This window comes from Tamandua tetradactyla, chromosome 7 (genome assembly GCF_023851605.1).
Source record: "Tamandua tetradactyla isolate mTamTet1 chromosome 7, mTamTet1.pri, whole genome shotgun sequence".
Classification (NCBI taxonomy): Eukaryota; Metazoa; Chordata; class Mammalia; order Pilosa; family Myrmecophagidae; genus Tamandua; species Tamandua tetradactyla.
The window spans coordinates 159547555-159561075 of NC_135333.1; the positions used below are offsets into that span (position 1 = coordinate 159547555).

Sequence of the window (13521 nt, forward strand, 5' to 3'; positions counted from 1 at the left end):
TCTTCCCTTTCCTTCCACAGGTGTTGATCCCAAGGGCACGTTAAATTCTGTCTCAGACTCTGTTCCCCATAGATGCGAACATGTAATACCATCTGTAAAGTTCATTATCTTTCCCATGTGTCATCCTGCCCCCCTAAGGATAAGAATATACTATTTATTTAGTCTTTTTTCCTATATGCTCTCAAGCTCCTACCTTTTTCTTCCCCATGCAGTGGACTTTCTCTCATGAAATGCCTACGTAATTAAAGATAGAGTCTTTTGTCTGCAAAATTATGAAGAAGTTTACATAAACTGTTAGAATATGTTGCAAGTCACTATTTCTTTACTGAAAATAAATCTGGTCTTTATAGGTATCTGACGCCTCATTTGTATCCACCAGAAATATCTTTGGTGACCCTAAAAAATTCAAAACATATGCATGTATTCCTTTCATGTCTTATTCTTAGGCTGAAATTGGCTCACTATTCATAATATATGAATTATAAAAATCTCTTTTCCAGATGGTGTTATATATTTTATTAAAAGTCTTTTCCAAGTGCCAGTTGCATATTATGAGTTAGGAGGTATTCTATTGAATGCTCTGTTTTGGTTTGCCAAAGTGGCTGTAGCGAAGTGCTACAAACTAGGTGGCTTAAATAACAGAAATTTATTGTTCCATAGTTATGGAGCTAGAAGTCTAAAATCAAGTTGTTGTCAGGGACATGCTTCTTAGGGGGAAGAATCCATTCTATGCCCTTCCAATGGCTTCTGGCAGGTGGCCATCAATCATGGGCTTTTGGCAGCATAACCCAATCTCTGCCTCCATCATATGGCCATCACTCTCTGTCTCTGTCTCTTTCTGTCCACATTTCCTTTCCTTCTAAAGCATATTGGATTTGAGGACAGATTATCCAGATTGGCCTCATTTTAATAACATTTTTATAGGGATCCAATCTACAAATAAATTCATATTCATAGGGCTAGGGGTTAGGACTTGAGCTTGTCCTTTGGGAGGACACAATTCAATCCATAACACCTCTTATTCCTATCTCACTCAAATGAAGGTATGTTTATCATCAGACTGACTAAGGATATTTCTAGATTTATAATTACTTCACATTTTTTTTTTGTATGCTGTATGGCAGGGTCACATTTCATTCTTTTTCCATGTGAGTATCCCGTTATTGCAGCATCATTGTTGAGATTTTTGTTTGTTTCTGTTGGTTTCTTTGTTTGTTTGGGAAGTGCATGGGCTGGGAATTGAACCCAGGTCTCCCGCATGGCAGGCAAGACTTCTACTACTGAATTATTCTCGCAGCCCTTCACATCTCTTTTTTTTTTTTTCCACATAGGCAGGCACCGGGAATTGAGCCGGGGTCTCCAGCATGGCAGGTTAGAATTATTCCACTGAGCCACCATCGCACCACCCCCTTACATTTTTTTCTTTCAACCTTGAAGAGAAGCAAATACTATGAAATAAAATTATTTTTAAAATGTTTGCAATAATTTGAATATAATTATCTAATATTTTAATGCTTACATCTGAAATATCCAGATTTTTATTAGCTTAGAATTCTATATGTGGGGATGAGGAAGAACAAAATGTAGAAATTCAATCACAGCCTCATGTAGACGGCAAAAGCATTTTACTTTTGATACTTGAAGCAGGTTAGAGCATTGTATGACTTAAATTTATTTATTCATTCAAATCCTGCCTCCACTTTTAAGTAAAATATAATTCTTGATTTTATTAGAGAGTGCTATAAATCTGCTGTGGTGAAAAGTGGGGTTGTAGCTTATGGAGGTAGGATGGGTGGCAGGGAAAGGGGAGGGGTTACCAGTTACATGGGACATAAAAACAGGAAGCTCTACAATAAATGAAACCTGCAAGCTCTGGAGGCATGCCAAATGGAGCAGGACTAAAAGGAAGCACAGGTCTACTCAATGATGAAAAGATGGTGTGAAACTGGCAGTAGTATAATTTAGAATTTAAGTGGTACATTGAAAAGCACACAACATTCCTCATAAAATTTTGAAAGGAGGCATTTTAGTACAATCATAGGCTTAGAAAAAATGTTTTATGATGCATAAGGATTGCTTATGTTATAGACTATTTATGACAATACTATGACATTGGATTTTAAGAAGGGCACGAACTGTAGTCTGGGTTTTACTCTAGGAGGTTGTATTATGGAGGAGGTGAAAAGGAAGTGGCTTCATGTCCTGCAGCAGCTCCTTCCTAACTTTTCTGAAGAGCACCCTAACTCCACAGGAAAGTAAGCAAACATGCCTAGGGCTGAGGAGAATAATCTAAGAAACCACTAATGTGAGAAATACCTTTGAAGTCTCCTCTTTTATTTTACGAATTCATTTGAATTTTGCAATTCGAAATATATTTGCTATTGTTTTAATACAAGAAAGTGCTATAGTGCTGGTAAAGTGTAAAGTTGACACTCCGAAAAGACGTGTCCAGTTTATTCTGCAGTGTCACACATTTCCTTTCACAGTGGTTCCAGGTAATGAACACTCCGATAAGAATAATGAACCTATAAATCTTTGTGTTACACACAGACTCCACAAGCTCTGTCAAGTGGAAACTCGGGGTTCTAGTGCTTAATAGCCATTTAATCTTATACAAGTAAGACTCCATTAAGTCTTATGAATACCATATAAAGCCAAAATCATTTTAACTTTCTAGAGTGACTTCTTTTTCTCCAAGAGTTGTAAAATGCTAGCACTCTCATTTTAAAATTGAGGTCCTTTGGCTCTTGTTGATTCGTGGAGGTCCAATTTTGAGGGTACCTTCTATGAATGAGATAAAGCAATATTCCTGGTAGAAAGAGCCTCAGAAAACTAGTCAGAAGACCAGAGTTTCATTTCCAGCTCTACCAAGGTTAGTTATACAAGCTTGGGCAATGACAGTGTTTTTGAGACTCAGTTTCTTACACGCCAAAGGCTGAGATACTCTCTCCTATCTTTAGTCACTCACTTTTGAAGGTGAAATGAAATCATGGGTACAGAAATGCCTTTCCAATATCCATTCCACCATGAAACACTGCCCTAAATCATCTGGCTTTAAAGTTTTATTATCTTTAATGCAATATTATAAAGTTATTTTCTGGAATCCTTGTATACATAAGTTGTCTTATCACCAGTTGGATATCAGAGGCTTCTTTCTCCCCAGGAAAAGATTTTTGATTGCTTATTATTTCCTCCTGCTCTCTTGTTTTCATCATTTTCACTTTGAAGTTGTGCTGCTGACCATGAAGATAAGAAGTAGGACTGCAAATAATACTGACTCTTCTTTATTCTCAATGTTGGAAAAAATGGTAATACATAATATGCAAAAAAGGCAGAGTCTAAAATCACTTTGTAGTTGACTATAAAATTATATTCATACCTATATTTGAAAAAATATATTGCTTCTAGATTGGGGATTCTAAAAAACAATAAAGGCAAATTATAATGAGCTCATTCTCTACTTTTCTAAATGGCAATGCGTCTCAGTTCCTCCAACCCTCCCTTTGATTCTACAGATAAATTCCATCATCTATTTGATACATGCAAAGGATCTCACCAAAAGCAGAGTCATCATCTCTAGCTTTTTATCCTCCCTGGAGATGTTTAATATATTATCTTTTTGAATTGATTATTTTATTAAAATGAATGTTTTGTTATGTTTAACAGATTACATGAATAGCAAATTAAATTATTAATGAAAATTTGACAACAAGATAATCTATAGATAATGCATGATTTGGGGTAATTCATAATGTGATAATTAACTGACATACAATAAAAAAGTTTATGTCCAAAAAGATCAGTTATATATTTAGAAAAAAGAGATTACACAAGAAACTTCTTTGAAAATTGAAAGGCTAGGCTTATTTTCATTTATTTTCAGTTTCATTTATAATGAAGTAATTTTTTACATAAACATATCAGTGTCACTGCCCTTAATTACTATCATTACTTTGTAATAAGAAAAGATTGCATAATGTAGCTATTTGGAAATCAATCTTAACTCTGTTACAGAGCAGAATTTACTTTAAAGGGCATTCATTTTCAGATACAATATGAAAATTTAATTATTGATGTGTCAGCAAGAAATATTTGTTGAACTGATTTGGTGGTAAAATAACTCTACCTCTAAATGTCTACTTTACTTTAACCTCTAGAATGTTATTCTACTAAAGCTCCAGGGTTTCTTAAAAGCACATCTGTGATTTCAGAATTACTGTTAATTCTGTATCCATTTCTGAAATTAAATTTTGAATATTGGGATTATATTCTGCAATTTCAAGTACTCTTTGTCCTATTTTTTCATATAAGACCCATGAATATTAGCCTAACTTAGTATAATACTCTTTCAATATCCACTGACAGCAGAATTGGGCTTGCTAAACCATAAAGAGAAGAGGGATGATATTCTATACTCCTTCCCTGAGTGTAATTCTTATAAACCACTGCATTAGTTGTCTATTGCTATGCAGCAAAATACTCCAAAATGTAGCAGTTTAATACAACAAATATTCATTATCTCAAAGTTTCTGTAGTTGGGAATTTGGGAGCAATTTAGCTAGAGGGTTCAATTTAGGGTCTGTGGAAAGCAGAAATCTAAGATGGACCTCATAATTCCTCTTGCCTAGTATCCAGGCTTTTGTACAATCCTCTTCTATCAAGTAAAATATGACAACGGTGAAGGGGGAATTTTTCAGATGTAATTAACATTTCCAGTCTATTGACTTTAAATTAGAGAATATCCTGGGTGAGGCTGACCTAATCAGATGAGTCTTTATAAAGAGGGTCTGAGGCTCAGAGATGGCTTGCTGCCCTTGAAGAATCAAGCCACCGTGTGCCCTATGTCTTCAAGGAAATGACTTATGCCAACAATCATGTCAATTTGGAAGAGTACCAGGAGCTCCAGAAAGGAAGGTAGCCCAGTCAGCTTTTTGATTTCAGCTTCATGAGACCCTTATCAGAGGATCCTGCTAAGCCACACATGGACTCTTGCTTCAAATTGTGACCTAAATAGCATATGTTGTTTTTAAGCCATTGAGTGTTTGGTGATTTGCTACTCAGCAAATCTAATACAGAGTCTTTCCAGCAGCTAGGGCTGCAGAATTTTTGACTGAGTCTGAGTATTTTCTTCCAAAATGGCTTGCTCCCATGACTGCTGGCTCAGCCTTGAACCTCAACCTCATTCAACATGTGTCCCTCTTTATTGAGCTGACTGAATGTCCTTATGACATGGGAGCTAACTTTCCCCAGGGTCAATGATGAAAGCTCCTTGGATTTCATACTCCTGGTCTTGGAGAAGCAACCATTTTGAGAATGTATTTTAATTTCGGGAATTACTAAGATTGAGGTCCAGCAAAAATCCATTCATGTGTCAGCTATGATTTTATATGCACTTGTATGAAATAGTGAGTTTTTTCTTTATTGTATTTTCCTCAGATTAATTTGACTCAAGTAATTCCAATAAAGTAATGTTCCATTTCAAGTGACTCACTTGGCAGCAAAGACAAATTTACCTGCCAAAGAGAATGGGGAGGGACTGGGGATTCAGGGAATGGGTGAAGTTTGGAACAAGAGTTGTTTTATAATTTTCCTAGCTATAGGAATACATATCTTATTTCTTAAAAGTAAAAAGCCTTGCATTGAGATAAATTAATGCCTAAATCTGACTATAATAATAAATCCATAAGTTTTCACAGGAGTACTTACAGCTATTAAAATACTATATAAACATATTCATAGGATAAAAATAAAGTGTATCACCTGAGTGAGAAATTTGCTAGTTTAATGTCTCTAAACTTATTTCCACATTAGGAAAGTAAATATTTTCTGTCCCTTAAAGTTCAAGGTATGTGACATAAAAATTAATTCCCTTTTTCTCCCTTAGTACAGAACTCAGTGTATCTGGAATATTAAACAGTCTAATGTCAAGACTAAATGTGAGAATTCATGAGCTTCTATTCAGTTTTTGGATGTTTGTTTGATTCAACTATGTTCATTCATTCAATCCTTGAGAAAATATTTGATAAATACCTAATCTGGGTAAGGCTGCATGAGGGACACTAGGAATACAGTTTCTTCCTTCAAAGAACTGTGTTTATGATGCCAAAGAGCATAAGGACGAGTGCCTTGCTCTGCCTGGGTGAATTGGAAATGGGCTGGTCAGGGAATTGGCACCTTAGGCAAAAGGAAAAAATGTACAAAGTTGTAGAGAAGGAAGAGAAAATTCAAGTAGAAGGTTTCAGTGGAGAATGTGGGGAGATGTGGCTGAAAAGCCAGTTTATACCAGGCCATGGTAAATCTCTGAATATAACAGAAGAAGTAAATGTATTTTTTTTTTTGCTTTGATAATGCTCATTTTGAAATGCCAAAAAAAGGGCAAATTAGTATTATTTTCCTATGGAGTCTAAAATTGCTATTTTATGAAGAAGGGCTGGTCCAAAGCCTATCAGCACTTCATATTAATATAGAAACAAATGAAATAGGAATGACACAAATAAATACTAAATTGAATAACAGTTGTATATACCTACTTTAGATAATTGAGTTTCACTCTGCATAGCCACCTTTCTTGGACGTTAAAATGGACTTATTCATAATGGTTAAACTCAAATGCTTCACAATTGCACCTGCCTGTCATCATTTGCATTAGTTTCCTGAGGCTGCTGTAACAAATTATCATAAATTGGTTGCTCAAAACAGGTTTCACAGTTTTGAAGGCCAGAAGTCCGAAATCTACGTGTTGGCAGGGTGGCATTCCCTATAGAGGCTCTAGAGGAGAATCTGTTCCATAACTCATTGAACTTTTTGTGTCGTTCTCCACCTTCCTTGGAAGTAGCTGCAGTTTTCTCTGTTCATCTTTGCATTGCCTTCTTCTCTGTGCAGGTGTCCAAGCTTGCCCTGCCTCTCTCTCTCTCTCACAAAGAACATGTGATTGCATTTTGGGCCTACCTGCATAATCCAGGAGAAACTCCTTTTTACAAACCCTTTAACTTAATTACATCTTTTGCCATAAAGTAATATTCAACCTTTTGATATATAAGATCATATTCCCAGGGCCCAGCAATTAAGATGTGAACATATATTTAAAGACAACATTCAGTCCACCCTATCATTTCTCTTAACAATTCAGCTTTCATTCATTTGTTCACTCACCAACTATCCAGTGTGTATGAACTACTGAGCTCTGCTCCATATTCTGTGGATAGAGGAGAGAATAAAAGAAAGTTCTCACTCTCAAGGGGCTTAAAACCTAGTGGGGGGAGGATACAAAAAAATACATCAGTGTTAATAATTGCCATGGAGCAATTTAAGAAAACAAATAGAGGAGATAGAGTGCTTGGGCAGGATATTGTTTTATATAGAGAAGTCAGGAAAGGCCTCATTAATCAGAATCATGAGTCAAGTAAATGTTGCAGGCTGAGGAAAAGGAACCTCAAAGACCCCAGTGTAGGAGGCTGCTTGGTGTAGTAGAGAAACAGCAAGGTGGGGAGTGGGGCTGAAGCCTAGTAGTGAATGGGAGAGAAATAGACAATGAGGTGAGGAATATAATGTCTACCAGAACATTGCAACGAACTTGGTTTTTGAGTAAGATGAGAAATCACAAAGGGATTTGGGGCAGAAGAGTATGACATTTTAAAAGGATCTCATTTTAAGAGGAGCTCATATATTCTGTCTGCTTTCTTAAAAATAAGAGGCTAAGAGCCAAAGTAGGGAGTCTGGTTAAGGGTAGGCAATAGATTATGTTAGCTAGAATTAGGATGGTAGGGTTGATTGGCTTCTGGGCATCTTTGATGGTAGAAAGGAAGAAGTCCAGGCTGGAAATACAGATGTGGGAGTTGTCAGTATGTGGATGATAGTTCAAACTATAAATTTGCATTTATAGAAAAGTAGATAACAAAATGAAGAGATCCAGGCCTGGCAAGTTTGTATTTGCTCTTCACTAAATTCTGTTTGGCAGACTCTAAGAATAAGCTTTTTTTCTTTATGATTCTTAGAGCACCCAGAGTAATTACAGCAGGAAGAGGTAATAATAATGTTTTTCAAAACTTGATTTTTATTGTAAAAAACAACATATACACAAAAAAGCAATACATTTCAAAGCACAATGCACCAGCTAGTTATAGAACAGATTTCGGAGTTTTGTATGGTTTACAGTTCCACAATTTTAGGTTTTTTTCTTTAGCTGCTCTAAGACACTGATGACTAGCAGAAATATCAATATAAAAACTCAGCAGTCATATGCATTTGTTAAATCCTGCCTTCTCTGTTATAACTCCACGTTCTCCTTTGATCTTTCTCCCAATCTTTAGGGTGATTTGGGCTATGCCCATTTTAGCTTTTTCATGTTGGAAAGAGCTGTCGACAATATAGGATAGGGGGATGGAATTAGGCTGATGTTTGGAGAGACTGGCCCCTCTGGGTTTCAGGACTCATCTGGCCAGGAACCATCAGAAGGTTTTAGGTTTCTGGGAAATAATCATAGTGCCTGGAACCTTTGTAGAATCTCAGATGGTTTTGGTTGGGGGTTGGCAAACCATGGTAAATAGCAATATCTAGTTGAGACTTGCATAAGAATAGTGTTCTAGTTTGTTAGCTGCTGGAATGAAATATACCGGAAACAGAATGGCTTTTTAAAATGGGAATTAAATAAGTTGCTAGTTTACAGTTCTAAGGCCGAGAAAACGTCCCAATTAAAACAAGTCTATAGAAGTGTCCAATCTAAGGCATCCAGGGAGAGATACCTTGGTTCAAGAAGGCCAATGAAGTTCAGGGTTTCTCTCTCAAGTGGAAGGGCACATGACGAACACAGTCAGAGTTTCTCTATCATCTGGAAAGGCACATGGTGAATATGGTCAGGGTTTCCCTCTCATCTGGAAAGGTATGTGGTGAACATGGAGTCATCTGTTAGCTTTCTCTCCTGGCTTCCTTTCACAAAGCTCCCTGGGACGCATTTTCCTTCTTCATCTCCAACGGTCACTGGCTGATGGACTCTGTTTCTCGTGGCTATGCTGTTCTGCTCTGCTCTCTCTGAATCTCCCATTCTCCAAAATGTTTCCTCTTTCATAGGATTTCAGAAACTAATCAAGATCCACCCAAATGGATGGAAACGCACCTCCAGCTAATCCAGCTCAACAACCACTCTTGATTAAATCTCATCTCCAGGAAGATGATCTAATTACAGTTTCAAACATACAGTGATGAATAGGGATTAGAAGAAGCAGTTGCCTTTACAAAATGGGATTAGGATTAAAACATGACTTTTCTAGGATGCATACATCATTTCAAACCAGCACAGGCAATCTAGAGAATAGTCTCTGGACTCTATTTGAACTCTTCAACCACTGGTACCTTATTTTGTTACCATTCTTTTTTGTCTTTGGTTAGGAAGACGTTGTCAATCTCACTGCATCAGGGCCAAGCTCATCCTTGGGATTCATATCCCATATTGCCAGGGAGACTTTCACATCTGAATGTCATGTCCCACATAGAGAGGGGGCAATGATTTCACTAGCAGAGTTGGACCTACAGAGAGAGAGGCCACATCTGAGCAACAAAAGAGGTTCTCCAGAAGTAATTCTTAGGCATAGCTATAGATAGGCTTAGCTTCTCTGCTACATATGTAAGCTTCACAAGAACAAGCCTCAAGATCAAGGGCTTGTCTGATTACTTGGGAGTCCCTAATGTTTGAAGCAGTATCAGGTGTTTCCCTGGTTGTAAAGTTTAATAGCTCCAAATTTTTTCTCCCATCCCTCAGGGGACTTGGTCAATACTTTTCAGTTATCTGTTCAATGTACTCTTGGATATATCTGGACATTACATTAAGCTATACAGAGTATCAGGCCCTAATTTCCATTTTGGGCTCCATGTGCTTGGGTTGTTTAAATGATCTATCCAGAAAGGTTAATTTAGATTATGTGATAAAGAAAATTTAGGTTTTGGACAAAATAAACAGCTTTTCCTTTGGTCTCATAGAGTAGGTGAAGTTCTAAAATACAAACAATGTCTTCCTTACCCCTGTATTCTGATTTACCCTCGTCCCAACCTGATGAACTTCATTTTTATATGCAGTTTAAGAATCTCTTTTTCAATTTCTTTAACAGTTGTATTGTGGCAATGCTGACGCTCAGACCTGCAGAACTTCCATTGAGTCTTAGATGTTACACAGGTAGCCAAAGTTCCAGGGAAATATAGCACAGCCTCTCAAAATCTACAAATAACAATTATAGCTCTAGACTAAATGTGACTGCTATAAGACCTTACAATCTAAGCCCCAGTTTTCTTGTAAGAATTTTCTAAATGTAACAATGCAATATTTCTCTTTTGTTTTTTGTTAATTTTGCATGACAAAATGTCTCCCAGATTCATTCATATCATTGCAAGCCTCACTACTTTCTTCCTTTCTGTAGCAGCACAATATTCTATCATATATATATATATATATATATATATATACACACCACAGTTTGCCATCCTCCTTGTCAGTCAGTGCATCCTCCAGCCACCTCCATCCATTAACATCCATTAAGCATCATGTATAATGTCCAAGGTCAACAGTCTACCAACAATTTTGATTTTAGACAATTTTCATTGCTCCCAGGAGAATAACAACTGAAAAACACAACCCTCACCAAACAGAAAATCCAAACCTCCCCTTAACTTTTGTTCTTCCCCTCAGTTATTTACCTCTGGTATTGCTGTGGTATCTTGATGTCTTCCTGTTAAACATAGCCCATATATGCAAAGGTTTTCCTGCTATATCCTGATGTTATTTACTCTTTGTACAAGTTTCATACCTTTGAAGAAGTTCAGGCAAGAACTTATATTTGTAATGTTGGTGGGATACATGATTCTATACAATTCATTTCAATCATGTTCACCTTCAATATAGAAATGTTGCTTATAGAAATAATGAAATGCCTTCATTTCTATCCATTCCCTAACATTTAAGTTCAACCTCATTAATTAACCATTTGCCCATCTCTAGCTTCCATGTATCTCTAGGTGCCCTGTATTCTGTATTATAAGCCTCTGAGTTTACCTTTACCAAGGTCATAGTGAAATCATACAGTATTTATCCTTTTGTGACTGGCTTATTTCACTAAGCATTATGTCCTTAAGGTCCATCCATGTTGTCATATGCTTAGGGACATTTCATCTTCTTGTTGCATAATGTTTCATTGTATGTATATACCACATTTTGTTTACCTACTCATCTGTTGATGGGCAATTGGATTGTTTCCATCTTTTGGCAATTGTGAATAATGCTGCTATGAACAACATAGTTATGCAAATGTCTGTGCCACTGATTTCAGCTCTTCTGAATCTATACCGAGTAGTGGTATTGCTGGGTCACAGGACAACTCGATATATAGTTTTTTAAGGAGCCACTAAACTGTCTTCTGTAGTGGCTGTACCATCATACGTTCCCACCAGCAGTATATAAGAGTTCCAATTTTTCAACATTCTTTCCATCATTTGTAGTTTCCTGTTTGTTTAACACCAACCATTCTTATATGTATGATGAGGTGGAATTTCATTGTGGTCTTTATCTGAATTTCCCTTATGACTAATGAAAATGAACATCTGTTCATGGGCTTTTGCACCATCTGTATCTGCTCATCATAAAAATGTCTATTCATATCTTTAGCCCATTTTATTCTTGGGTTATTTCTTCTTCTGTTGTTGAGTTGTATGATTTCTTTATGTATACACAATATAAAACCTTTACCTGACAAATGATTTCCAAGTACATTTTCCTATTATCGGTTGCTTTTTCACCTTTCAGACAAAGATTTTTGAGGCACAAAAGCATTTGATTTTGAGGAGTTCCCATTTATCTGTTTTTTTCTTTTGTTGCTTGTACTTTGGGTATAAAGTTTAAGAAGCTAATTCCTATGACTAGTTCTTGAAGATGTTTCCCTATATTTTCTTACAGGAGTTTTATGGTGCTGGCTCTAATATTTAGGTCTTTGATTCACTTTGAGTTAATTTTTGCATACAGTGTAAGGTAAGGGTCCTCTTTCATTCTTTGAGCTATTGATATCCAGCTCTCCCATGCCCATTTATTGAAAAGGCTATTTTGTTCCAGTTCAGTGGATATGGGGGCTTTGTTAAAGATCAGTTGACCATAGATTTGATGGTCTATTTCCACATTTTCGATTCAATCATATTGTTTAATATTTCTATCTTTGTGCCTGTATCATGCTGTTTTGACCACTGTGGCTTTATAGTAAGCTTTAAAATCAGGAAGTGTTAACCCTCCCTCTTTGTTCTTTTTTAGGAAATTTTTTTAGTGATTTGAACTCTCTTTCCCTTCCAAATGAATTTGACAACTAGCTTTTACAAGTTTTCAAAGTAGGTTGATGGAACTTTGATTAGTATTGCATTGAATCTGTAGATCAGACTGGAGTGAATTGACATCTTAACTTCATTTAACCTTCCTATCCGTGAGTGGGGAATGTCTTTCCCCCATTTAGATTTTTCATTTCTTTTAGTAATGTTATGTAGTTTTCTGTGTACAGATTCTTTACATCCCTGGTTAGGTTTATTCCTAGTATGTCATTCTTTTCTCCTTTTTTAAAAATACTTTTAATGACAAATTTTTACACACATACATGCAATACATGGTGTACAATGAAAGGCTGACAATATCATCACATAGTTGTATATTCATCACCATGATCATTTTTAGAATATTTACACCACTCTAGAAAGAGAAATAAAATGAAAAAAGGAAAAACTCATATATTCCATATACCTTACCCTTCCCTCTCATTTACCACTAGTATTTCAACCTACCCAATTTATTATACCCCTTATTACCCCTGTTATTTATTTTTTATCCATATTGTTTACTTATCTGTCTGTATCCTGAATTAAAGGAGCAATAGACAGAAGGTTTTCACATTCACACAGTCACAATATACACGCTATATCATTATGCAATCATCTTCCAGAATCAAGGCTACTGTAACAGCTCAACAACAGTGAAACTCATGTACTTCCCTGCAGCCACTCCAACACACCATAAACTAAAAAGGGATGTGTCTATATAATACATAAGAACAATATCCAGATAACCTCTGAACTGTGTTTGAAATCTCTTTCACTGAAACTTTATTCTGTCTCATTTCATTTTTCCCACTATTGGTCAAGAAGGCTTTCTCAATCCCATGATGCCAGGCTCCAGCAAATCCTAAAAGTTCTGTCCTACATTGCCAGGGAGACTTATACTCCTGGGACTCAAATCCTATGTAGGCAGGGAGGGCAGTGAGTTCACCTGCCAAGTTGGCTTACAGAGAGAGCTACATCTGAGCAACAGAAGAAGTTCTCTGAGAGTGACTCTTTGGCATAATTCTAAGTAGGCTTAGTCTATCCTTTGCAGAAATAAGTTTCATAGGAGTGAATCCTAAGATCAAGGGCTGATCTATTGATTTGGTTGTCCCCACTGTATGCAACAATATCAGGAATTCTCCAAATGGGGAAGTTGAATATTTCCTCCTTTTTCCATAGTCCCTCAAG

General features: G+C 36.5%; 1 long non-coding RNA gene across 1 annotated transcript in view; it reads right to left on the reverse strand.

The window, feature by feature from the left end:
• Positions 1–13521, reverse strand: part of LOC143690280 (uncharacterized) — a 48355-nt gene that overhangs the window by 17543 nt on the left and 17291 nt on the right. The window contains exon 2 of the long non-coding RNA XR_013179102.1: positions 7153–7249. This is a non-coding gene — a long non-coding RNA (uncharacterized LOC143690280). The remainder of the gene's footprint in view (positions 1–7152; positions 7250–13521) is intronic.